This window comes from Benincasa hispida, unplaced genomic scaffold, assembly GCF_027475165.1.
Source record: "Benincasa hispida cultivar pf3 unplaced genomic scaffold, pf3_genome.v1.1 HicScf311, whole genome shotgun sequence".
NCBI classification, from domain to species: domain Eukaryota; kingdom Viridiplantae; phylum Streptophyta; class Magnoliopsida; order Cucurbitales; family Cucurbitaceae; genus Benincasa; species Benincasa hispida.
Window position 1 is genome coordinate 1 of NW_028326395.1, and position 13,492 is coordinate 13,492.

At 33.1% G+C, this 13,492-nt stretch overlaps 1 long non-coding RNA gene across 1 annotated transcript; it reads left to right on the forward strand.

Moving 5' to 3' along the window:
- Nucleotides 1-7,968: 7,968 nt before the first annotated feature.
- On the forward strand, nucleotides 7,969-11,590 carry LOC150030323 (uncharacterized). Its single transcript, XR_016527073.1, has 3 exons — nucleotides 7,969-8,534; nucleotides 8,652-9,854; nucleotides 9,963-11,590. It is a non-coding gene; the product is annotated as an uncharacterized LOC150030323 (long non-coding RNA).
- Nucleotides 11,591-13,492: the final 1,902 nt, after the last annotated feature.

Here is a 13,492-nt window from a genome sequence, read left to right on the forward strand (position 1 = left end):
TTATTTTTATTTTTTTAGAAAACAAATATTGAACTAAATTTAGTTTTGATAATTCGGAGAAAATAACTTTGATTCTTCTGATTTATAATTAAAAATAGTTCATTCATAAATAATGAAGATTATGTATGAAAATTTTATCCAATTATATGGACTATTTATGAGATTTTATAAAATAATATGAATTAAAATCTAAATTTTAAAATTATTGAGGTTAACTTTTATATATTTTCTTAAATTATAAGGAGTAAATTCGTAAATAAATCTTAATTGATTATATTTATTGTTGTTGCTAATATGTGTAAGAGTAATTTCCTTAAATTATGATTTCTATATTAATGGCAACCGACAATGGACTTTTCTTTCGGCTTTTAGAGTTGATGTGAAAAGTTTTTTTTTTTTCTTCTTTTTTTAATGTACAATTTCAAGTCAAACATGAATAGTAATTTTACACACTACTTTTAAGTGCTTTTTTAAATGGTACTTCTAAATAAAATTATTAATACTTTGATTTTTTTTACTTAACTATACTGACGACCTTCAATTTGATCTAAAGTAGTTTAACATTCTCAAATTTGCTTTTCATATAGCACTATACTAATAATTGGCAATTGATCTTTTCAATCATAATAATACTAATAATTTTCAATTAAGTTGCTTAAAAGAACAATAATAGTTCTCATTTAAATTCTATTCTAAAAACTAGTTGAATAGATTATATACATATACATACATATATATATATATATATATATATATATGTTAAAATTGTATATCCAATTGACATGCAACGTATATATACCAATAAAATAGTAATTTAATGACATGACAATTTTTTGAACCAATAATTATATCAATTTAAACTATGAACTTTTGTGCATTTACATTTTCCACAAGATTTCGTTCAACCAAAAATCGTGTGAAACTTATAATTTGAGTCAATTACATTTTTAAGTTTCTTAAACCAATCAATTTAGACCATCTAGTATATGATTACTTTTTAAAATCATCTATACATTAATTCTCAAACGTGTAGATTTATTCAAATGTTGATTTTACAAAATGGATGATTAGAGCAGTAAATGTATGGACGATTTCAAAATGATCAAATTTTGTATAGGAGTTTTAAATTAGATTATTTATGATAGTTTATGAGTTTAATGGATACAATTATAAGTTTTACACGAGGTTTCTTCGAAGAGAACGAAATAGATAATGTAAATTAAAATCAATATAATTATTAATTTAGTGTTTAAATTTATTTAGTAATACTTTTAAATATAGTTAGTATAATTAGGACCACTGAAAAATAGAATTAAATGCAGCAGGTGACCTCCTCCCATAATGTTTGATAAAAAATATATATATATATAAAAGAAAAATTGAATGGAAGGGCAGGATATTTGATACTTTGTGCACGTGAAATCCACGAAATTATTATTATTTTTCTGAAAATTATTATTATTATTATTATTATTTGGAAAATAAACCCATGTATTTTGATCCACCGACACTCATCCATTTCATATCATATGCCAGACTTTCCAACCTTTCATTTTTCCTTTACCTAATTACATTTTTTTAAAAGTAATTCTTTTATCTTCCATTTTAAATTTAATCTTTTTTTAATACAACATATAATGGGGATTTAAATTTTCAGCTGCTAAATAACTAATATGTGCTAGTTATCGTTGAATTACATTTAATTTTTATCTATCAATTTTTATTTCTTAGAAAAAGTAAATTTTAATTAGCTTTTTTAGGTTAGATTACAAACCGCCCTTATTTATTATTATTAATTTTTTTTTAATCCACGATGTAAACAAAATTTTTAATCAGACACAAAAGAAATGTTAAATTTGAATGACACTGATGTCGAGTCAAATCTAGTTGCAACTATACTCACAAATTTTTAGTTTTAAAAAACTAACCATCATGGGAATGATATGTTCGTAACAATCCATTTTTTTCCAAAGGTTATGCGTCATAGGAATGTTGTAATTAATAATTTTCCATCTTACTATCTTGATCTTGGACACGAATCAGACTCCCACCTTACTCTCCAAAAGCTTACAAGCTTTCTTTTTGACAATTGAGAAACCAAAAGAGAACTAATTAAACGTTTTCCTAAATGATATGCGCTTTTCACATAAAATTTTTCTTTATTAAGAATATTCTCCGCATCATGATGAAGAAACACCTCTTTGACTAGATCAATATTCCAAACACCTTTAAGAAAAATCAAATCAAATCACACGTTTTTGCACAAATTATCTTTTATCACACACGACTAAATGAAAATTTGAGAACGGAATAATATAACTAAATAGCCTACCAAACAACTAGATTTAGGGCTCGTTTTGATTGGTTTGTGAAAAAAAATATATATTTTTAAAAAACTCACTTTTATTTAAATATTTTGGATAAAAACTAATTAAAATATACTTGAAAATCTATTTTGAGTGGTCGCTAAACGTTTCAATTTCTTTTAAAATATATATTTTTTAAATTAAACACTTGAAAATGTATTCCAATTATCTCATTGTAAATTGTGAGAGGTAATTTCACTTTTTATATATATAAGTAAAATTCAAATGCAAATATTTGTCCCATCATATTGGATGGAATCAAGGTTTGAGGGCATCATGTGATATCAAATTAAACTATCAATATGAGTATTCCAGTCACCCTAGCTAGTTTTAAATATAATCATAGTGCCAAATATCAGAATTTATCCAATTTAGAATATTTTAGCATATCACATAATAAAAATATACATAATACAGTGAGGATTTCAACTTTAGTTTATTAATGGTTTAAGTTACACTGAAATAGTTAATGTTGCAGCTTATAACTAAGAAATCTCATTGAAAATGTTGATTTAAATATTTAACATTTAACGTCCATTCAAATTCTTTTTTCCCAAAAAAAAAAAAAAAAAAAAAAACTGAATTTCCAGTTTTTTTTGTTTAAATTCCTTGGTTTAATCACTATACCCTATTTGAAAATCATTTTGTTATTTGTTTTTAGAAATTAAGAAATAATAAATTTGAAAGGGGAGTAGTGTTTATAGATTTAATTTTTTTTAAAAAAAAACTAAAAATCAAATGATTATCAAATAAAGTGTCTGAAACATTCGTGGACTTTAAAATATATTTAATAGATCCATAAATTTTGAATTTATGTTTAACAAATTATTAAACTCTAAAAAAAAAAATGTATAATAGATTCTCAAATTCATATTCAATAGATCAATGATTTAAAAAACGTCAAATAAATTAAAAAAAATTAGAAATCAATTTACTACAAAATGAAAAAAAAAATTAAAAATTTATAAAAAGAGAAATTATTTCAAATGCTAAAACTGTTGTAAAATATTTATCAAATATAGAAAAATTTTAAAACTATTAATGATAGACGCTGATAGACACGGATAGAAGTTCATCCGTGTCTTTCATTGATAGTTCTAAAATTTTATTATCTTGTAAATATTTTCAATAGTGGTAAATATCAACGTTTATATTTTGTAAATATATTTGTTCATTTATCTATATTTAAAAACAACCCATATAAAAATATATTTAAAATTTTAAAACGGTAAATATTCATAGAATAAATTAATAATTTTAACAAATAAAATTTTCCCCAAGAACAAGTGATACTATATCTGTACTTCTATAGTGTGGTTCAAGAAAAACTAGGAGAGAGTGATGCACGTGGGCGGCAGCTTGTGATGCACGTGATACAGCGGAGGCATAAAGAAGAAAGGGGCCCACATGGAAGACTCTTGTGTGGAACACGCCACGTGTACAGTATCACGTGATGATTCCTTTAGTGGAAGCCGACGTGCCACCACCGTTACGGAGGCGAGTTGGTTTTGCCGACGTCACGGATTTATTTAACTCCGTAGCACACAAGTCAACCTCCCATATTGTCGCGGTTGTCGTTATGGCATGCCTTTGGCGCCACCAACAATTTAATATTATATTTTCAAAATTTTTCATTTTCTTTTTCATATTTAATGTCTCTTACTTTGTGAATTATTATTATTATTATTTTTAAGAATATCGAAATTTTTAAATATGTGTAAATTATAAACTTTTTTTTTTCAACAATAGATTAAAATCTCGCTTTCTCCTGCGTGTTGTTCTAACTCGTCGAATAATTTGTATGACCAACGAAGACGAGAACCAAACAAAGATCGTTTGAAGTGGTATATGAGCACTCACGTCAAGAAAGCTCCCAATTTTGTATGATAATAGAATGAGGATTCGCATTACTTTCTTTCATCACTCCAACACAAAGATAGAAAGAGTAGAAGCACAAGAAAAAAATATACCTTTTAATTGTAAAATCCTTAAACTGACAATAACTATTGAAATTGGACTCCAAATTGTAAGAAGAGAACTCTCAGACTTATACAATTGTTACAATTTCTGTAATTATGTAAGCTTGAAAGTCCAATTTTAACACTTGTATAAATTTTAAGCTCAACTTTCAACTCAAAATTTGAGGGTTCAATTACAACTACCATAATATTTCTAAGAATAATATTTGTAATTTGTTTTTTTTTTTTTTTTTTTTTTTTTTGATTATAAATAAAGTGACTTAGTTTTATTTACTGAACTATGCTTAGATAACCAAGTAAATTTACACTATAACATTTACTTGATCAAGATTACCTTTATATGGCTTATCAGTAGTGTCTTTTTCTCATTCACTATTATATTTTTGACAAATAAAAGAGATGAGATATTGTTGAGTGAAAATTTAATTTAAAAAAAAAAAGAGAAAATCAACCTTCGGTTGGAGAATCCCACATTGGAGAATTTTGATTTGGAAGTCTCACTCCAATCTTGAGCTTTGAGTTTGGGTCCCAAGGGTACCCATGTTTTGGAGGGAATGGGAAGATAGACCAACGTAGGTTCGATGGACATCTCACACGCGCCGCCGTTCTGTCGGGCGTGGCGTGTGTGATTGATTATAATAAAAGTATTATTATTTTAAAACCCGAAAAAAAAGAAAAGTCCTTCCGTTCGCCCGAGCATTACACGTTCTGAGGCTCTCCGCCTCTTTCGCTCTCTACTGTTCCACGATGAAGGCCTATATAAGGCGTTTACATGAATTATTCATTCACTCCCATTCAAATGTTCTTTTCCTCTCCTAACTCTTCCATTTTCCGTTTTTTGAGCAGTGGGTTAGAAAGGAATGTGGTGTTCTGGTCGGTGACGGTGCATTTTCGACGGGTTTCTTTGGCTGTTTTATTCTGAAGATGACGTAGAAATATTCCACACTTGCTTGCACACTTGGGCAGAGCTGCGAAACGTCTTAAAGAGAGCGAGCTCCGCGACTCAGCCTATAATGAGTTTATGTTTTACAAGTTTTCTTCTTTACTTGACCACCGTGACCGTTTGCTGTTCGTCATTCTGAAGGTCTTTCCGTTTCTAACCGATATAGAATGGGAGTTTTTTTTTTTTTTTTTTAATAGATTTTGAATTTTATTGATAATTTACTCGAGGACTTTTAATTTGTTGGCGATTTTCAATGTTTTTAATATGTGAATAATGTGATTTTGAATGTGTATATAATGTGTTAACGTGTAGTGTATTCAAACTACATATATAGATTAGTTGAAGTACGTCCATAGACCATAATAGTGGATGAAAATTAGATATCAAAATAATACCAATAAATAATCCAAACATTTCTTTAAAAAAAAAAAAATAGGTGCTCGGATATATCAATTATTTGTATATATATATTTTGAAAATTTGGATTTTAAATTAGTTATTCTCTTATGGTGGTTTGTTTTTTTAATAAGGTAGATAAACAATGTATGATGTTTTTAGATAATCACGTTTCTTTTATATAAAATATTTTTTAATATCCGAAAATACTTAGATAACGGTTTGTTTTGTAGTATTCTTCTCAAGAATATGTAAAATTGATATAAAGTTCCAATAATGCTTTTACTATGTTTATTATCTATAATTAATTTAATATAATTTAAATTTATATAAAAATTTATTTGTTATTTTTCTTAACAAAATAATACATGTTAATTTAATATTTTTTAGAATATTAATTTAAATTCAAAATTGAATATGTTTCTTAAGAAAAATAAAACACAATTACAATATCACAGAGAGAGTGAAGTATACAAGATTCATTTTAATTACAAAATGAAAATAAAGAAGAATGATATTTATATAAACATATATAAGAAGCGTTAACAAAGTAAAAATGATGTCGTCAACATGAGTATCAAGAAAACCCATGTTTCAATAGGGTATCAAAAACTCTCGAGATGTTCGTCATCATAAGATATCAAAAAATATTCAGATATTTGAACATTTTACATATCATAAAACAAATGTTATAATTTAGATATATAAATTTCCATAAAACAAATAATCTCTTCTAAAGTCTGGAACTAAAATTATATCTAAATCTTTTAAGAATATAAATTTGAAAATTGTCACAATGAAATTTGAGATTGAACGTCATGACACACGTATATATTTATTAATCAATTATTGTATTAAAAGCTGACATAAATCATAATTAAGAGCAATCGCATCATTTTAATGACGAGATCTTTGCTAATTAAGTGGTTGACAATGGAATTTTCTTCCCCGTCGTTATTCGAAGTGATTAGGGATTATTTTAGAATTTGATTGATATGGAATTTAAAAATAAGAGATTAAGTTAAAATGGAGTTATATTCCAGATTTTTAAATATATTTTTAGTAGTAAATTTAAAAATAGAATTATAATTTAAATGATTATTTTAAAAATATTTTATACTATATTTATAAACTATAAAAATAGTTGTAGTTATCACCCTACAGCAGATTGACCTATAATTATTATCAATCAATTTATTAACTAGTTTTACGTTAATTTTTTTGTATAATAATTATTTTGTAATAATATATAATTATTTTAGTTTTAAAAAATGATTGAGTTTATGATATGAAACACTATGTTTGTAAACGTTCTCATCTTTATTCAATATAATTATGCATTTTAAAATTTAAATCTAAAATTTGGATGAACTAGCTAACATTAAAAGAAAAAGTTGTTTTTAGAATTTTTGCACTATTATTACAAAATACAAAAATAGTTTTTAAAAAATAAAATTTAGAAGAAATATCAAATTATATTCCTAGATTTCGTGTTGTATCAATTTAAACAATAAATTAATGATTGTATTAATTTAAACACTGAATTTTGTAGATTGTATCAATTTAAACCATGAATTTTCATAAGTATATCAATTTAAACATTAAACTTTTATAAATGTATCAATTTACATATTTTTTTATATTTTGTTTGAAAAATATCATGCAAATCATTTAAAATTTTCTATAAAACTTATAAATTGCTATAAGTGAATCGATTTAGAACTTTTATTAGGATTATATTTGAAAATTATCAATGCATAAATTCTTATACTTGCGTAGACTCCTATAAGTATTGATTTAACAAAATTCACGATTATAATTTGAAGTTTTGACCGACCAAGCACCATCACATTAAGTTTGAGCCAATCAAATGGAGGAGAAACCCACTTGAGAGATGGAGAAGAGCAAGTTGGAAATAAAATCAATGGAGATGGGATAATTTGATTGATATGTGCACGTAATCTTGTGATACTCATGGTTTGGTCTAAAACTAGTTGAATAACGTTAATGTAATAGCTAATTCAGATTTTGGCACAAAATACTTCTTCCAAACGGAACCTTTCATTTAATTTCAATTTAAGACGATAACATTTTTTCTTCTAATTGTTGATACCACCAAATTGCTACTAAACCAAACCTATCACGTACCTATCTCTATTGGGAAACTTCAAATAACTTTTGCCAAACACATCATTGACAAAGACAAATATCATGGACAATGTATTTAATATACCAAGAACATGTTACAAATTCATAATTATAATTGTTAAATTATAAAAATATTCTTCTATTAGAATTTCCATATGTTAGGAGATCTGTTAGTTATTTTTGGTTCTTGTATCCCTATTTATACCTGTATTTTACTATCATATGTGAAACACACAGAAATTATTCATTCAAGTCTCATTTTCTACATGGTATTAGAGCTCTGCTTTTTTTTTTTTTTCCCCTTTTTTTGCCATTGTTGCTGTCAACCCTGTGCACCCAAAACAACCAATCCAATCTGCTTCTCATGCACCCTCTCGCACTGTCAGACGAAAGCCACTAATCAAGCTCTGTCCATTCAGATCCACATCGTTCATCTGCACCGTTTAGATCTGCATTGTCAGACGGTAGCTACTTCATTCAGATCTGCACTAATCCACGTTGATCAAGCTCTATTTGTGTTTTTGTTTAGCGTTTTGCAGTTCAGATCCACGCGCATCGTTCTGCTGCTCCCAGCCTGCCCTCGCACCTCCGTTCGTTCCGCCCAGATCTTCATGAAGAATTGAGCCATGAAGATGAAGGTGCTGTTTTTTTTTCCTATCTTTGTTGCCAAGCCGTGAAGATGAGCCACGCACGTCGAGTCAAGTGAGTATTAGCCTATCCACTACTTATCACGTCCCGAATTTGACCTTTAATCTTGTCTCTATTGGACAACTGTGTGACCTGGGATTAACTGTTCTCTTTTCCTCTCATGATTTTCAGGTTCAGAATCCTGTGAGAAGATTATTTGAGCTCACGTTCTTTCAGCCTCCTGTCCTGTCATCTGTTTTTGAAGTTGTCATAGATACGACACGTATTAGTGGCACCTTTCTTGGTCATGCGTCATCTGACAAACTTCATAGCTTAATTTCTGTTGGTACCTTAAGTAATGTTTCTCAATTTCGTTCATTTGATTGTTTACATTGCAAACTGGCAAAACAACCTGCACTGTCATTTCCTACTTTAGCTTCTCTATGTGATAAACCATTTGGTCTTATCATTCCGATATTTAGGGCCCTGCTCCTACCCCTACAATAAATGGTTATCGGTATGTTGTATTATTCATTGATGACTACTCTCGTTTTACTTGGATATATTTTCTTAGGAATCGTTCCTCTTTACCCTAAGTTTACATTGAATTTGCTTAAATGATTCAAACTCAGTTTTCTCAAACCATCAAAATTCTTCAGACTGACAATGCAATGGAGTATAAGCACTCACACCTACTCTTCTTCTTGACCCAACAGGGCACTCTTATCCAACGCTCATGTCCTTATACTTCTTAACAAAATGGTCGGGCTAAAAGAAAGCATCATCATATTCTTAACTCCGTCCGTGCACAACTTCTCTCCACATCTTGTCCTGAAAATTTTTGGGGTGAAACTGCACTCACATCTGTTTATGTTATCAACCGCCTTTCCTCTACTGTTCTCCACAACATATCTCATTTTGAGCGGTTGTATGACACCCCTCCCTTTTATTCTATTTTTCAAAGTTTTTGGCTATGCATGCTTTGTTTTACTTCACCCCCATGGACATTCCAAACTTGAACCTCGGGATTGTTTGTGTTGCTTTCTTGGTTATGGAATTGACATAAAGGGTTCTGGTGTTGGTATCTCATATCAAACCATTTGCCTATCTCTCGCCATGTCACCTTCAGGGAACATCATATGTTTTCTAGTATTTCTTCTTTTCATGCTTTCCTTTTTGGTACCCAATCATTCTTCACTAATTCTAACACGGATCTATTTCCCGCTGTGAATCTTCATCTAGCTTTGAGTCTCCTACTCCACCCGTACTAGAGCTTGAGGCTTTCACTCCACCATCCCAAAGCTTGATTATTCTTCTCCTTCTGCTACACTCTCAAATCTACCGTATGTCCCTGATGCTGATCATGACCCTACACTTGTTCATCGGTCTGCCCGGGTAAGAGAAATCCCTAATTATCTACAAGACTATCATTGTTTTTCCACTACTATGTCCTTAGTTAAACCGCAGTCCTATCATGAGGCTTGTACTAATCCTTTTTGGCAGCAAGCTATGGATGAGGAGCTTCAGGCTTTAGAAAAGACTCACACTTAGGAGTATGTTGATTTACTGCCTGACAAGAAACCTATTGGATGTAGATGGATCTATAAAATTAAGACTCGGTCTAATGGATCTATCGAATACTATAAAGCTTGTATGGTGGCCAAAGGGTATTCACAGGAATATGGTATTGACTATGAGGAAACATTCGCTTCAGTTGCATGAATGATTTCTGTCCAGAGTCTATTAGCCATAGCAATTGCCAAGTAGTGGCCTTTTCTTCAAATGGATGTTAAGAATGCTTTCTTCAATGTCACACTGTCTGAAAAAGTCTATATGCAGCCACCATATGGCTCTTCTCCACCAAAGAAGGTATGTCTTTTTCATCGTGCATCATATGGGCTCAAACAACTCCTCGTGCCTAGTTTGCAACCTTCAGTTCTGTTGTTACCTAGCTTGGTTTTACCTCCAGCACTCATGACTCTGCCCTATTTACTAGAAAAACTTCCTGTGGAATTGTTCTCCTCCTATTATATGTGAATGATATGATCATTACTAGTGATGATCCTCAGGATATTTCATTTCTCCGATGCTATCTAGGAGAACATTTTGAGATGAAAGATCTGAGACCGCTCAGTTATTTCCTTGGTCTTCAGGTTTCATCGCGCTTTGATGGATATACTTATCTCAAGCGAAGTATGCATCAGATCTTTTAGCTCATTCAGGTATCACTGATTCTGCCACAGCACTAACACTGTTGGATTCCAATGTTCGTCTGACCTCTTTTAATGGTGTTCCCTCTAGGATCCAACATTGTATAGACAACTGGTTGATAGCCTTATCTATTTAATAGTAACTCGTTCAGACATAGCTTATGTGGTTCATGTTGTCAGTCAATTCATGTCCACTCTCCACATTATCCATTTCATAGCTGTTCTTCGTATTCTGCGTTATGTTAAAGGTACACTGGGGCATAGACTTTAATTCTCCTCTAAATCCTCTTTGGTTCTGTCTGGGTATTCTAATGCTGATTGGGTAGGTGATCCTTCGGATAGACGATCCACCACAGGTTACTGCTTTTATTTGGGTGATTGTCTTATCTCTTGGCGGAGTAAGAAACAAACGGTTGTTTCTTGATCCAGCACTAAATCGGAGTATCGTGCACTTGCTTATGCAACTTCAGAGGTCTTATGGTTGCATTGGCTCTTGGTTGACATGAGGGCTCCTCAAAATTCTGCCACTATCCTTCATTGCGACAATCATAGTGTCATTCAGATAGCACATAATGACGTGTTTCATGAACATACAAAGCACATTGAGACTGATTGCCACTTTGTCCCCCATCATCTTCAGAATTCTACTCTGTGTCTTCAATCCATACCTACGACCGAGCAATCGATTGACATCTTCACCAAAGCCCTCCCCACTGGCCGCTTTGTTCAGCTACTGTGGGAACTCAAGTTGGTCTCTACCCTTTCACCTTGAGTTTGAGGAGGGATGTTAAATTATAAAAATATTCTTCTGTTAGGATTTCCATATATTAGGTTGAGATTTGTTAGGATGTTTGTTAGGAGATTTGTTAACTATTTTTGGTTCTTGTATCCCTATTTATACCTATACTTTACTGTCATATGTGAAACACACATAAATTATTCATTCAAGTCTCATTTTCTACAATAATTATCGTATAGGTTTAGAAATTCACACGAGATTTATTCAGAAACTAACTAATTAATATGGATTTGAATTCGAATATTGTAGGCAATTTAGGTTATGCTTTTGAAAATTAGTTTTAGACTATGAAGTCCGACTTTCGAAACAATATTTTTATGTTTTCAATTTATCCAAATTTTGAATTTAAAATTTTGAAATGTAAACTTACATATTTATAAAATGTTAATAAATATTATATTTTATATTGCAAACTAAATTCATTTTTCTTAAATTAAAATAGATATTTTAAATTAAAAGACATTACAAAATAATAACTTTATAAATTGAAATTTTGTGCCAGAAGGTTCGGGAGCAAAAAGTTGGCCCCGGGGGCTGTTTCGGGCACAAAACGAGCTCTGTTCCCAAAATCGTCTGGCACACGGCTTATTTTCATCGTTCTTAACCCCGGGGTCCGTTTTCGCTCTTTTTCGTGACGGAAGGTTCGCGCACAAAAATTGGGTATCTGGGACCTGCCCCGCGACATCCCAGCATGCCATGCGACACCCCCAGCCATGCCATCCGACACCCCAGCAAGCCACCGCGACACCCCGGGGGCCGTTTGGGGCACCAAACGAGCTCCGTTCGGAAAACCGTCTGGCACACGCCTTTTTTTTCATCGTTTTTAACGCCTGTGTCCGTTTTCGCGCATTTCCGTGCCGGAAGGTTCGGGAGTGAAAAGTGGGCCCCACGGCCCCGGGGGCCGTTTCGGGTACCAAACGAGCTCCATTCGCAAAACCGTCTGGCACACAAATTTTTATCATCATTATTAACTCTTGGGTCCGTTTTCGCACTTTTTCGTGACGAAATGTTCGCGCACGACAAACGGACAACCGACGTAGCCCGGGGGTCCCGGGGCCCGTTTGGGGCACCAAACGAGCTTCGTTTGCAAAACCGTCTGGCACAAGCCTCTTTTTCATCGTTCTTAACCCCTGGGTCCGTTTTTGCGCAATTTCGTGCCGGAAGGTTCGGGAGCAAAAAGTTTGCCCCAGGGCCCCGGGGGCTCTTCCGGGCACCAAACGAGCTCCGTTTGTAAAACCGTCTGGCACACGGCTTTTTTTCATCGTTCTTAACCCCTGGGTCCGTGTTCGCGCTTTTTCGTGACGGAAGGTTCGAGCACAAAAATTAGGTCCTTGGGCCCTACCCCGCGACACCCCAGCATGCCATGCGACCCCCCCAGCCATGCCATGCGACACCCCCGGCCAAGACATGCGACAACCCATCCAAGCCATGCGACACCCCAACAAGCCACCGCAACACCCCGGGGGCCGTTTGGGGAACCAAACGAGCTCCGTTTGGGCCACCTCGGGGCCCTGGGGCCCACTTTTCGCTCCTGAACCTTCCGGCACGGAAATGTGCGAAAACGGAACCAGGCGTTAAAAACGATGAAAAAAAGGCGTGTGCCAGACGGTTTTGCGAACGGAGCTCGTTTGGTGCCCCAAACGGCCCCCGGGGTGACCTAGTGGCTTGCTAGGGTGTCGCATGGCTTGGCTGGGGGTGTCGCGGGCCAGGGCCCAGGGACCCAATTTTTGTGCGCGAACCTTCCGTCATGAAAAAACGCGAAAATGGACCCAGGGGTTAAGAACGATGAATAAAAGCCGTGTGCCAGTCGGTTCTACGAACGGAGCTCGTTTGGTGCTCGAAACAGCCCCCGGGGCCCCGGGGCCAACTTTTTGCTCCGAACCTTCCGGCACGGAATAGCGCAAAAACGGACCCAGGGGTTAAGAACAATGAAAAAGAGGCGTGTGCCAGACGGTTTTGCAAACGTTGCTCGTTTGGTGCCCCAAACGGGCCCCGGGACTCCACGAGCTGCGTCGGGGGTCCGT